We start from the raw sequence: 12,792 nt of genomic DNA, 5'->3' as shown, positions 1-12,792 counted from the left end.
TTACATCTAATTATACCTTCTTAAACTACCTTTAAGCAATTTTTCACTCTGCTGGTGTTCACACCCCAAAGAATTGTAATTTTTCCCAAAACCTGCCTCTCCTCTGCTGTCATGCAGGCACACTGTACATATTTAACATTTTTCTTTTTTAAGTTTTTCTCTTACAATTCAAGCTTTACAACTTCTCGTCATTTTGTTTCTTCGTTGAATACAGTCCAATTACATTTACATCCTTCTGCGCACCCAGAACCAGATGCACTAATACAAACCGAAAGCCATCAGGAGTGTATTCCGGTTTCATTTCCATTTTGTAAAAAAAACAAAACAAAACTGCAGTTTTATAAACCCTACCAGATGCTTTGCTATCTCAAAGTTGAAAGGAATAAAAGACATCACTGAGATTGTAGAGCAGAATATCTCAGAGTGCAAAGACTACCTGACTTCTGTAATTTCTTTTAAAAATATGTAACCCAAAGAAGCATTTCCAACACTCAGATAACCAAAATTTCTGCCTTCTCAAGCCAAACATTCCAGGTAGAAGGCATAAAAATTCAATTTTAAAATCTCTTACATGACAAACAAGTTCACAACACATGGAAAGGGAAGGCATTCTATGATATACTAACAACCTACTCAGTCAGTAACAGTTACCTCAGTTTCCAGAAATCTGCAGGAAAGAAAGGGAACATGGGGAATAGGAGTCTGAAAGAATGCAGAAGAATCCACCCCAATGATGAAGAGATTAACTTCAGCTGTGTTTGTCAATTTATAACATCATTCCACCAATAAATCTCACAGCAGCTTCAAAATTCAAAAATTCTGAATTCTGAGTTCTGGGGTCCTCAGGACAGGAGAGCTGAGGAGCCCCTGGAGCAGGTCCAGCCCAGGGTAACAAAGATGATTAAGGGACTGGAAAATCTCATGCATGAGGAAAGACTGAGGGAGCTGGGCCTGTTCAGCCTTGAGAAGAGATGGCAGAGAGGGAACCTCATCAAAGTCTATCGAGAGGATGGAGCCAGGCTCTGCTCAGTAGTGCTGAGCAATAGGACAGAAGGCAATGGGCAGAAACATGCACAGAAAGTTCCACCTGAACACAAGGAAGAACTTTTTTACTGTGTGGGTGACTGAGCCCAGAAAGTCTCCCTTACTGGAGATACTCAAGAACTGCTTGGATGCAAAGTGCCATGTGCTCTAGGATGACCCTGCTTGAGCAGGGAGCTTTGAACAGATGATCCATTGCGGTCCCTTCAAACTTCAACCACTCCGTAACTTTGAAAATTGCCAGCCTTCCAATTCAGAATAAAAGGTTAGATATTAGGAGAAATTATTCACTGTGGGGGTGGTGAGACGCTGGAACAAATTGCCCAGGGAGGTTGCGGATGCCCCAGCCTTGGCTGTGTTCAAGGCCAGGTTGGATAAGGCCTATGTCTAATGGGAATAGTCCTTGCTCATGGCAGCAGAGGTTTTGAGTGGATGATCTTTAAAGATCCTTTCCACCTTGAATGTTCTATGATTGTATGCCTCTGCACTAGGCAATCACTACAGATTGTTTTTTGAAAGGATATGAAGAATATGTGTATATTACTTTTTGAGCTTATGCTGCACCTTCTGGGGCATATGGGTGTTTGCAGAATTTTACAGAACTAATGACAGAGCACAGCCTAATTTACTGAAAATTCTCAGGAAAAAGCAAACACTTTTTTCTCCCTCTAATTTTCAATTTCTTCAGTCCAAAGGTTTAGAATCATTAGAAAGTTGAGAAAACCTAAAATGCAACTAGGAAAGTCAAACAAGGCCCAAGCTCCCAGAAATCAAGATTTTGGCTTTGAAGGAGTTGTTACAGCTCTGCGCTATAGCTACTTCATCAGTAGTTATAGTTTCCAGAGAGAGGCAGGTAGGGATGCAGACTCACCAACAGAGACACTCACTAACACAGCATGGCAGATTTTAGTGTGAGGATAGCATACACAGTCACCAGGTTTCTTTTGTGTGGGTGGCCACAGATAAACCCCAGAAGAGTCACACATACAGCTCACAGCACTCATTTCCCGAGATTCAGAGACAGGAACATTTTGTTGCAAAATGTTTAAACCATTTTCAATAAAAATACAAGAGCTTTTAAAAAATACACTTATTACCTTACATATATATATGGAAAGGATTGCTAAGGTCCTAATACAGTGCAGTTAAAACTGTTTGCCCACAGCAGCATCCAGGAAATTGTTTCCAACGAGTAACTGTAGGCGCTCATGGAAAAAAGTGCAACAGTAAAGAGTATCAATAAATAGTAATATATAAACAAAATTCCTTAATGGTAACATCTGTAATTTATCATCAGTTTCAGCACTGGAAACCAAAGTAGAGATGGCTGTGGACCAGAGAATGAAGGCCACAAAACTCTGCTGAGGAAGCTCCTCTTCAGCTACTGCCAGGGTACTGAACACATCTAAAATTAGGTGCCGTTCAGTAAGGAAGGATGTTTCACCCAGCCTTGGTAATAAGAACAAATAACAGCTCTCAAAAAGCAGAACAACAACATTATTCCTGTTTTGCGGGTATGGAACTTAGTCAAGACACTTTGCCTTCTCATGCCTTGGGTCAGTCAAGAAGCCAGGGGCAAAACCAAAACCAGAGATCAGCTTAATCCACCAGCTCACAGTCTTCTCATTTAAATTCTGCAGTATGAAAATGGCATCAATTCTCAATTCATTTTTCTTCCTTAGGCTGCGCTTTTTTTTTTTTTTTTTTTTAAAGATTAGAGCTTATTCTGAATAGAATTTGCTTCCACAAAATGTCAATATATTTTTAAGCACATACTATCAATTTTTGTTATTCCAGCATACATCTCCTAATAGCACTCCTCAGAGTTCATATTCAAGTATGTCCAACCATAAATACTGTTATTTTAACAGTGGCCAGAATATGACTTGATTCTTCTCTCTTTTATATTGGCATCAACATGCAACTCCAGTGGAGGCATCATAATTTCACTGGTGAAAAACAGGCTTGGTAAGATGAGAAATTCAGTCTCAGTGTTTCAAGTAGCATGGCATAACAACTGCCTATGGGAATCAAACAGCTGGTACAAGACAGGGAAATTACCTTTTTTATTGTTTTGATGGAAAGATACAAGGCAAAGGGCAAAGGATCAAGTGCAAGAGTGATTTATAACTAGTCAATTTTTAAAATAAGCTAAAACAGACCAAGCAAGAGCATGCAGTAATTTCCTGTAGCTCTCTACAAACAAACCCTTCACCATATTTCACTTTAGGCATGATTGCCAATCACTCCAGACCAATTCTCCCCTCCAGAAGCCCATTCTTATTTTCCACATGAAACAAATTTGGAGTACAGATCTATATATACAGTTTTAACTTTCATGGAAACCAGTATTCCTGAAACAGGTTTTTGTCGCTAATATAACGGTATTCTCTCATCACTTAATTCTGCAACTATACTAACTTTTGATTCACATCAGACAATTTTAATGAGCATTTCTGGCTTCTGTTATGAGCAGGCAGTGATGACTAATCTGTATGATTAAGAAACCCTATAAATTCTTGGCTTATTCATGGTGTCACAAAGAATACTCAAAATAGCTTAGAAGTGATGAAACAGCTAATGTTACTCCAAAACTAGGCTAAATAAGTTAATTAGAAAAAATGTCACATGGGCTTTCAGAATTGTTACATAAAATGTTTTGCAAAACCGTTTACAACTTTTGACGTAATTTGAAAACACTGACCTGAAAAACGCAATATAAGTTACTATTCAACAGACTCCTCCTTGCTTACACGACAAATTCTGCTCACTTTTGAGAGGATAAATGGCACAAAGGATACTGAGCTCTTATGTCTTATGAACAATCAGAAACTGAACTTGAAAACTCCCAATACATTCTAAGTAAAATTACTGTATGTTTTGTAAATTGTGCACAGTATGACTGAATCATATTTATAGAGGAAAGTTCAGACTGAAACATCTTGAATTACTTTGGACATCAGAAGCAAGGAATATAATCACTCATAATTTCAACTGAGTTTTACAAAACAGTATTTAAATGTAAAGCATACTGGAATGCTGCCCACATTGGTTTGTGACAAATGAAGAATCTCACATACACTTACGTTTCAGAGGTTCAGGATGAATAAAGGCACACACATAAGAATTCTACCACTGCACTAACTTCCACCCTCTCTTCCAGTGTGTGCTGCAAGTTCCCTCAGAGGCTAGAGTTGATTAGCATTTGTATTTTAGGACAGACATCCCTTTGGAGGGATTGCATTAAAACCAGAACAGAACCCTTTACTACAGAGTTGAAGCACTGTCAGAGGTGAAAGTACAGTTTACTGAGTCATTAACCCCCCTTTCCAAATATTCTGGGTTTTCTCAAAAAGTTCCCCTCTAAGCAGTGGCTAGATCACATACAGAGGTAGAAAGTATGAAGAAGAGGAAAGGGAGAAAAATATATTAAGCAGAATTTGCATAAATTAATCCTGAAATTAATCATGGTTTGCTTCTGATTCTTCACACCTAACCACTGTTTGTTCATTGTTTTCAACACATGAAAACTAAAAGGATGTATTATTACTGTCGGCTTAAACTGATGTGAAGCCATGTCCTCTTCTCAGCAGCATTTCCCTGCTATTTCTCTAGCTCTGCTTTTACTGCTTACAGAGCTTCCTAATTCAAAACATTTTTGTTTAAAGGGTCATTTTCATTTGGACCAGTGATTTCATCCAACTCATTATCAGGCAGCCAAGGTGGGCTTGTGAAGCAAGGAGCAGAAGACCATCTGCTGGAAGCAGAACAGCCAGACTGCCCTGAGCCAAAGCTGGAACTTGCACTCGATACTACTTTGTATTGAAAACACTTAATGCTCTGTTGCTAAGATTTGCTTAAGTAGTGCAGTATACTTCGCTCTTTAGATATATTGAAAAGCAGAGAGTATCAGTATGTTTCAGAGAATGACATGCACGAGAAAGGAAAACAGAAAAGCATGTGAATATTTTTCTCTAAAAAAGCCCCAACAATTTTCTCATCAGGCAACTCAGAGGGGAAGAGAAATTTTACATCAGATTAAATATCACCAAAAATGCCTAAAAGGACTGTCATTTAAATAGCATCAAAAGAAACATTCAGATTTTTTTTAATTTCTGAAGAAAGGTGAAGATGATCAGGGGTAGGAAAACAGCAGCAGAGATACTGAATTTAAAACTGACTTAATAAAAAGTAATATAATGTAAAGCCCTAGAATTTCGCTTTGATTCTGTTCTCTTTGAATCACTGAACAAAACTTGCTTTCTCCAATCCTGGGAATTCCCTAGAATGGGGAAAATCCCAGTGAGATTAGAGTAGGTATAACTAGCCACTGTCTAGTACATCCAATTTACTGGCCTTTCATGATTCTCACAACTGAACAAATACAAAGGAGAGAATAGTTCTTGCCTCTAATATAATGTAACATTGTGGTGAAAAAGTCTCAGACCTCTTTTGGATCTGGCTTAACATTTTGGTTTAGCCTTGGTCTGTTTTGTTTAGCATCATTTTGAAGATTTGAACGTGTGCTGTGGGAAAGTATCCATAACACAGAGACAAAAAGACCACACTCTTTTCAAAATCTCATGTTCTTGACACATTTATGCTTTCACTCCTTTTAATCATCCACTAATATATCTTATTGGGAGGTAGAAAACTTCCAAGATTTCTAAAGAGATTGCCTCAGGAATTTAGTTAACTATACCTCGGTTTAAGCATGGGGCTGGGTTAGTAGACTTCCTTCAGACCTTTAATGACTGAAAAAACCCACAAAAATTATAGAAAATCGCTATTTTTTTCCCCTTCTATGTTCCTGAACATGACAAGGCTTTCTTTCAAAAAAAAAAAACAACCACAAACCCAAAACTTTTCAGACAATTCAAACACTTGCCTATTGCTTGGATGTTTGATGGGCTGGGTTCTCTCTGTAGCCCACAGTGACGAGCATTCTAGAAGCACTACCCAAGCTGGTATCAGACACAACAACTGACACTTACAGAGGAGTCCCTCTGCAGCAGAGTGAGATGCAAAAGCTTTACACCATCATCCATCCATTCAGAGGGGGGTTTTTTAAATGTTTGATTTTACATCAAAAAGCATTTGTCATCACAACACAAACAAGTGAATGATAAATTGGTGCAAAGCAGCAGGAATCTTTTCAATGAGTTTTGCCATCGGGGAAAATATGTATTTTATGAAACAGAAATATATATAAACAACATATAAATATACAACAGAAATATATATAAACAACATATAAATATACACATTAATAGATATATAGATATATATAAACAGACAAACTGGTTTGTAGATCTCATTACTGAGTGGGTAAACAGCTGAAGTGGGATAACTGTAGCAAATCTCTAGCAAGGGAGAAAATTAAATGAATGGCTGTGAATAAACGTAGGAGGGCCACAAGAGTTATATGTACAATCACAGCTTCAATTGAAAAAGACCAAAACTTGTAACACGTAGAATGAGAACAGCTGTCCACAGCTCTTCAAGAACTTCAAGGAATAAATTTGTTGACCCTTTGCGTAGAATCAGATTTTACCCTCCTAGATATTAAAACATGAAACAATAGAAAGGCATCCAGATGAATGCCCTGAAGGATTTATGGTGGTACAATGTACTGCATTTCAGTGAAATTATGGTATTACCAAGACATAAAATTCCTAAACTATGTCACGAATATGAAAACTTCCAACACAAAGAAATTTTTTTTTGACTAATTACCAAAGAGCTTTCTCATGGAACAACAAACCCATAATATTTCCTCACATCACTAGCAGTTAAATCTGGGGAAAAGGTGGTACAATCTTTATGAGTTCATAATCCGCGGAATGTTTAATTCCGAAGATGAAGCTCTAAACATATTTAAAAACTCAAATAAATCTATCTTCAGATATTTAAGTCTCAGCAAACATTCCATCATTCTTACCAAACATCTGTTTCGTATTTAAGAAAGATTGTGGAAATTTTCAGAATTGCTACTCTCCAGCTTTATTTGCCTCCCACATTGTTCTTCATTGATGTCTCTCGATTACATTATTTTTGGAATGGCAGTTACATAATTATTTTCAATGCAATCTGACAGAAATGTTAGAATAGACTGTCTCTGAAACAGGCTGTGCTCACCCAGAACTGAAGCAGGCTGCCTACAGTTCCTGTGCTGAACAGAACATTGTATCATGATGAAATACCAGCGCTAATGCAGAAAAAAAACAATACAAAACAAAACAAAATTGCAACCCAAGCAAAGAGTAATCTTTACATGCCCAAGGGCAAATTAAGACAAACAAGATGTGAACATTATTCTTTTCTACAACTCTTAAAAAAGGATTTATCAGGCAACAGTGAACAAAGTGGAAATAATATGGTTGGTTGGACAGGCCACAGGGTGGTCGTTCTTGTCATCATGATTTTCTATATACTGGTAAATCAACTAAGTAAATCTGTACTTCTGCTTTACTATCATACAGAAAGCAGAGAACTTACCATACAAAATCTTGCTGTCAGTCTTTTTCAGGTAAAAATTAAAAAGAACCCCCACACATCATTAAGTATTGGCATTTTGCACACAAGCATATTGTGTTTTACAAACTATAATGTTAGGAGCAACATCATAGATATGTTTTCACTACAGAGGCATCAAGACTAAGTACAGTGCAGTCCAAGTACTTATAACTTTCTTCAATAAAAGAAAAAAGCTTATAGCCAGGTCAGTAATTTTGACAAATATGATATTTTTAATCAAGTTTGTAAGTGCAGTGCTTCCTGCTGAATCCATATGGGTCACAAATGAAAAGTACAATGAGACATTGCTTATATACATTTATTCAATTTATCATATATAATGAAAGCAATAAATATATTTAAATATATGTATTTTTTATATGAGAATAGAATAGAATAGAATAGAATAGAATAGAATAGAATAGAATAGAATAGAATAGAACAGTTCAGTTGAAAGGGACCTACATCAAGTTTAACTGCCCAGCCACTTCAGGATAAATTTTTGGTCAAGTTTTTACTTTGAAACTATCTTACTCTGAATTCACTGATTTAAAAAAAAAAAAAAAAAGGTGTTCTCTGAAGTTCCATCTAATTATAGAGGCATCAACTAAAATCTGGGATTACAGTAACATTAAGGCTTGTGGGGCAAAGATGAGAATGTGCAGGGTGTGGGGGGAGTGTGCGTGGGCTTCACCGGCCAAGGTTAACTCTGCTGTGACCGGCAGGAATCCCCTCTAGGTAAGTCCTTTTACCTTTTTCATAATTTAAGATCTCTTGGGAAAAGTAGGTCCCTAAATATCAGAACAAAAAGTATAATTTTGTATTACCCTGGCTTCTGATGCCTACCTATAGACAACTCATGTGTCTCTATTTAAGCACAAAATTTAATGAGCAACAGGGAATAAAAACTGAAGAAAAATCTGCACATTTCTGCTGCCTCTCTATGGAGTAATACGAGTTCCAGCGAAACTACCAACTACTTTTTTCCAACAGGTAATTTTTCTCTTGGTCCTTTCTGGGAAAAAGAAAAATGAAAATTAATTTTAAAAATGATTGAACAATACTAACAGGATATTCCCAATGAATAATAGTATCAGAATCAGACAATTAGAAAAAGGAATGAATATTCAATCTCATTGCTGCTGAGAGCAGAAAAAATGCCAGTTTTCTCACATGAGTACTGAACTTGATCTCCTTACCCTTTATTTTCAGCTCTGACCAATTTTTTTTTATTTTCTTTCGGCTTATACTACTAAGATTTATGCATTTTGTGTAAAAGGGTCTGAAAGAACACAGGAACATAGCAAGTGATGGATGGAATAAATTAACAAGAGGGAGTTATGATTCTTTGAATGTAAAAGTTATTTTTGAAAGATGAGAGACAGGGAAAGAGCAATACAGAAGAGAAGTGCACTGTAAGAACATGATGTATAAGAACAACAAGAAGAGGTGAAAGCACATTAGGGGAAATTTCATGGTTCACCAATGACATGCTATTGATGCCGCACAGGAGAAAAAGGAGGAAAAAAAGGACTAAATTCAGAAATAGAAAGAAGAAAGAATAAAATACAGAAGAGAGCACATCGGTATATTTGGGAACATTACCACCTTCTTATTTTATAACTAGTTGTCACAAAGATCAACGTGTTCTACAAAGCTGCACCTACTTTGGCAACATACTAGTGAAAAGTAATTTTGTATTTTCTTCAGGCTCGAAGTATATGATACAAGGATCCCCAAGGGAACCTGGATGTCAGCATCTAATAACTTACTGCAGCTTGATATAGAAGCTAACAACTGGAGCCATATAAAACAAGCAAACAAAACCTTACTGGTAAGCTCCTATGGAAAGAACAGCTCAGACAGCTCCTAGAGGAAACATAATATATATGCCTGCCCAGAGTGTTTTCACACAAATTTGGTACCATCAACTTTGTATGATTTTTATTGCAGCTTTTGATTTGTGCTAGCAGCTCTTTACTGTCAGGAGTACTAAAATTCACGCAAAGATATTTATGTCTAGAAATGCATCTAGGAAAATGGTTATTTCCATTAACAGTACAGCTAGCAAGTAATTCATTACCAAGACAAAATGAAATATTAATCATACCATTGTGTCTCACAAAGGGGGAGAAAATACAATATTCTCGGTGTCGGGTGTTAAAATCTAGTGCCTAACACCTGCCTATTGTTACAAATATTTTCAAAGGAGTTCCTTCAGACAACATTTGACTGTTGTGAATCTTGCATGTCTGACACCTCCAGACTGAAAAGGCTAGAGATGTTTTATTTTTAATGGTCAAAAACAGTTTCCAGTAATAGTAGGACAATAACCACAAGTTAAAAATCTGTGGAAGTTATATGAAAAAAAGTATTTACTGGGGCTAGAAATTATAGATAACTTCATGACACAACATAATATTCAATGTGTATCATGGGATATAGCAGAAGCCCAAGGAATCCCTGCAGTACTGACACTGCCAGTGCCCAGTGTATTGCTGCTTTGCATGCTATTTGCTTGGAACTGCTCAGCTGCTAACAACCCTACAGAGAGCAAAAGGCGATAGTTGTGCTCTCTCTAAAGTGGGATGTTATAATGTGAAGCAATGGCCATATCTCAGAGCATTACTGAGATAACATGACATCTTTTTGTAGCACAACTTAACACAAACTCCTTTTCACCATGATATTGGACAACTGGTAAATAAGCTTTTATCTCAACATTCTCTTCCCTGATCACAATGATTTTTCTTCCTGACTTTTCACTTTCTTCAACAAAGGTATCAACTCTGGGTTTTCCACAGACAGATGAAGCCTCAGAAGGAACGCAGAATGATGGGAAAGATGCATGCTCAGGAGATGTAACATCACCTGACTGTATTGTCAGCAAGAAAGAGCCAGGTCTGTTATGGCATTAGTAATTTTAGTCTCCAAAAAATATGTACAATCATTTTGTCTATCCTTATTCCAGCCTGGTTCCATTTCAGTGAACAACAATGGGAAAAGGAATTTCCTTCTGCTGTAGTCACTCATACGATAAGAATTTCAGGAAGAACCCTTTCACATCCTAGACTTTCTTTGTAACTGGACACATGCTAGTTTGTACATACTTAGGGCAGACAATTTTGATATTTTTTCCAAATGGTCATACCCAGATCATTGAAAGAGATTATTTTATGAGAGCTCAATTGTGTTAGGTGGAAAAATAGGCTGAAATGTGCAGAGATGTAGTGTGTTTCTGAAATCAAAGTCCATCACCAAAAATTACTAATAATTTTGTCTCCATGTTACGATACCCAGACTGATGATATCCTTTTTCTACAAACATTCATTTAATATCTTTTTCCTTTCTTTTCATGCTCTTTTTGAGGAAAGTCTACTTCCTTGGCTTAAAATTTTTTAAGTATTTCAAGGGATGAAATAAATTACATTTGAGTCCCCCACTTTCATCTTACAGCATTAGCAACTGTTCTAAGACCGGGCTCTACATTTTAAATGGATGAATTTTCTTTTGCCGTTATGGTGTTGAAACTGGCCTCTGCTGTCACCAGCCCATGAGAAAGTGTGTACACCCTCAGGAAGGTTCAGCAAAGAGATTCAGCTACTTACAGCTGGCAAATAGGGCACCCACTAAAAAGATGAAAAGACTGATGTTCACGTTGTTTTACTTTTGTGGGTAGTGTCAAACAGCTTATTGACCTCCAAAGGTGAAAAATTACATTCTAGCAAGAGCAGAAAATTGTGAATCTTTGAGTAAAGCATTTAAGTAGCTCTGAATTAACAAAATTTTAAGGAGTGCCACTGGGTTCAGACAAGTGTTCTTGGCCAGGCGAGAGAACACAAGATGGAGTAGCTGATTTTCTTCTCTCATTAGGAAAACATACCCCAAAAACATATCACCTGCTAGGATCAAAATGTTTCTAGATTCATTTACTCCATTACCCAAGTGAACTCTCTAGAGGATTAAGCAATAGTTTCCCAGCCTCACATGGATTAAAGCTAAAAGCTTGGTAAATACTAGTTTTATCTCACAAACCATAACTTTTAATTACTAACACACATAGGAAAGGCATAATCCTCCACTGATGATATCATAGTCTACTGCCATGGAAATGACTGCAATATCATAAACACAGGTTTAAGGTGACCTCACTTTCATAGGAAAGAGGAAAATTTCACTGGAATGTGAATGATATTGGGAATAAACACAGATACCATACAGTGAAAAACTCTCTTACTAGCCAGTTAAACTGTATAAGATGGAGATAATAACTAGACTTGCAGCTGAACAGAAATAAGGTTCTCCTGCCTAAACACTGTGTTACTGCCTATGAACCTTTGAACAGAGAGCCCTCTGAACTCCTGTCAGGGCTCCCCTTTGTAAGTTCACCACACCACAGAGAAGTCAAATCCCTGCCCTGACAGGAGTACAGTTTAACCACAAGAACATGAACAAACTATGGCTATGAGAACCAGTGTAGGATCTCAGAGCAACGTTGTAGCTGGAATGCTTCCTAGAATGAGTAAGTATTTCAGAAGTGGGAGGAAGAGAACTCCACAGTCTCTTGAAGCACACAAAATAACATGAAGTCAGACGCAAATGTAGAAGTACGATCTCAGCATGGTAAGTGCTAAGCATTTTGGCATCAGCTCAAGAAAAGACATATATTTAACCTTCAGCTCTGAAGTACTCTAAGAGGCGTCAAACAACTCACGGATTGGAAGCTGAAATTTGTGTGTAAGCTCTGTGTTGCCACGAGCTGGGAACACTAAGTACTATGCCGGACCCCAAGTCGAGATGAGAAAAGAAGCTTGAACTGAGAAAAGGGAGTGGAGAAATGTACAAGGCGATAATGATCTCACTCAAGAAGAACCTTTTTATCTTGAAGGATCTCAAAGCAATTTACAAACTTAAGCGGACCAGACACAGCAGCTGGTAGGAATAGAAGCAGACAGCTGGGAACTCATGGGAAGGAGGAGGTAACAGAGGACTCACTCGGTGCCGTATCTTCCAAAATACTGCTGCTGGGAGAAGACAGCAGGACTAGAACAGTGCTTTTCCTTGAATCTTGCCATGGAGCTGTGTGAGAAAATTGCAGAAAGCAAGCAGATAGGCAGAGCTGACAGAAAGAGATGCAGAAAAGCAAGGGGCCTTTGGACAACTGATCCCTGTCACTGTTGAGGACTGTAGTTTCCCTGCGTTTTGTCTCAACTTCAACTCTTTAGGCAGGATCT

The 12,792-nt window shown here is 37.5% G+C and overlaps 1 protein-coding gene across 1 annotated transcript in view; it reads right to left on the bottom strand.

Moving 5' to 3' along the window:
* Positions 1–12,792, bottom strand: part of RBKS (ribokinase) — a 78,314-nt gene that overhangs the window by 59,075 nt on the left and 6,447 nt on the right. The gene's annotated exons all lie outside the window — the stretch shown is intronic.

This window comes from Hirundo rustica, chromosome 3 (genome assembly GCF_015227805.2).
Source record: "Hirundo rustica isolate bHirRus1 chromosome 3, bHirRus1.pri.v3, whole genome shotgun sequence".
NCBI lineage: Eukaryota > Metazoa > Chordata > Aves > Passeriformes > Hirundinidae > Hirundo > Hirundo rustica.
Note: the sequence above shows the minus strand (reverse complement) of the source record. Positions and strands in the feature narration are given on the sequence as shown.